The sequence below is a fragment of the Eimeria maxima genome, genomic scaffold (genome assembly GCF_000499605.1).
Source record: "Eimeria maxima Weybridge genomic scaffold, Emw_scaff1042, whole genome shotgun sequence".
In the NCBI taxonomy this organism is placed as follows: Eukaryota; Apicomplexa; class Conoidasida; order Eucoccidiorida; family Eimeriidae; genus Eimeria; species Eimeria maxima.
Genome location: NW_013563378.1, coordinates 8,676 through 11,025, shown reverse-complemented (window position 1 = coordinate 11,025; position 2,350 = coordinate 8,676).

The window sequence follows — 2,350 nt, the reverse complement described above, 5'->3', positions numbered from 1 at the left end:
AAAAAAAAAAAGGAAAAAAAATAATAAAAAAAAAAGAAAAAAAAAAAGAAAAAGAATTATTTAATATAAATATACCCCTAGATTTATATAATAGACCTTTTCCTCTTTATTTATTATATAAATATAAAAAAGAAAAAGAAGAAAAAATAAATAATTATTTATTATCTTATAAAGAAATAAATAAATATAAATATAATTATAATTATATAAATATTAAATATATTCTTCTTTCTTTATTAAATACACAAAAAAATTCCCTTCTTATAGATAAATATAATAAATTAATTGTATTAAATAAATATAAACAAGGAAATAATTATATAAATAATAATATTAATATAAATAATAATATAAATATAAATAATAATAATAATAATAATAATAATGATGATCTTCTTGATTTAGCTATAAGTGTATTATAAAGTTGCCTATACACCTCAAGGTGTATAGGCACCTATTTATTTATTTATTTATTTTATTTTATTTTATTTTATTTATTTATTTTATTATTTATTTATAGGTATTATTTATTATTTATATTGGCTTTCTTGTCAATTAATTCTCCTTTTTTCTTCTTTTCTTCTTTTTTTCTTCTTTTTCTTGGCTTGTGCAGTAAATAAATAAATAAATAAATAAATAAATAAATAAATAAATAAATAAATAAATAAATGTATATATATAAATGTATATATATTATAAAGAATATATATATATATATTTAATTATAAATAAATAAATAAATAAATAAATAAATAAATAAAGGTATATTTTTATTTTTATAAAATATTTATTATTTTATGTTTTTATTATTGCCGCTATTCTTCTTTTTTTCTTCTTTTTTTCTTCTTTTTTGCTTCCTTTTTTTCTTCTTTTATTCTTTTTTCTTTCTTCTTTTTTCTTCTTATTCTTCTTATCCTTCTTATTCTTCTTATTCTTCTTGTTCTTGTTCTTCTTTCTTCTTTTTTCTTTCTTTTTCTTCTTTTCTTATAATGTAGATATATACACATATATATAATATATATATAATAGGGATTTTATTAATAAATAAATAAATAAATAAATAAATAAATAAATAAATAAATAAATAAATATTTTTCTTTATTTATTTATAAGAAGAAGAATATTTATTTATTCTCCTTATTTATTATTAACTCTTTTCTTTCTTTTCTTTTTTCTTTCAATTTTTACTTTTATTTATTATTTATTTATTTATTTATTTATTTATTTATTTATTTATTTATTTATTTATTTATTATTATTTATTATTAGTATTATTATTTAGTATAATAATAATTAGTATAATAAATAATAAGGAGAATAGTAACACAATTAATTATTTAGGGTTTAGGGTTTAGGGTTTAGGGTTTACTAAACCCTTTTTTTTCTTCTTATAAGGAAGAAATCTATTATTATATTATATGTTACATTGTTTGCTGCTGCTGTAGCAGCAGCAGCAGCAGCTGCAGCAGCAGCAACAACAGCAGCAGCAGCAGCAACAGGAAGTCCTTGTTGCTGTTTGCTGCTGCCCTTTTTATTTCCTTTTTTATTTAGTTACTTAAATAAATAACTTATTCAGGTGTACAGGCAACTCATTAATAAATAAATAAATAAATAAATAATAAAATTATAATTAAATAATAATAATAACTAACTAATTAACTAACTAACTAATAATAAATAAATAAATAAATAAATAAATAAATGTATTTATTTATCTTTTTATTATTAATTAATATTTGCTGCTGTTGGGGTGTATCGACACTTCTCTTTCGTACCACAAAGATGTTGCTGCTGCTGCTGCTGCTGCTGCTGCTGCTGCTGCTGCTGCTGCTGCTGCTGCTACTGCAGCAGCAGTAAAGAGACAATAAGGAGACAATAAAGAGACAAATAAAACAGCAGCAGGAGGTCTCTGTTGGTTTGCTGCAGAGTGTTGAACAGCAGCAGCAGCAGCAGCAGCAACAGCAGCAGCAGCAGCAGCTTGCTGGTGCTGCTAGGTTAGCAGCAAGAACTGTTGCTGTTATTGCTGCAGAGCAATATAATAGACCCAGCCATGCATGCAGCAGCAGCAACAGCAGCAGCAGCAGCAGCAACAACAACAGCAGCAACAGCAGCAGCAGCAGCAACAACAACAACAGCAGCAACAAGAGCAGCAGCAGCAGGAAGATCCGTTCCTTGTTACATAAAACTAAACATTAATGCATGCAACTAAACAGCCCCAAAATAAATAAATAAATAAGTAAATAAATAAATAATTATAATTATTTATTTATTTATTTATTTGTATTATTTATATAATAATATAGTAACATAATTATTTATTTATTTATTTATTAATAAGAAAAGGGAATAT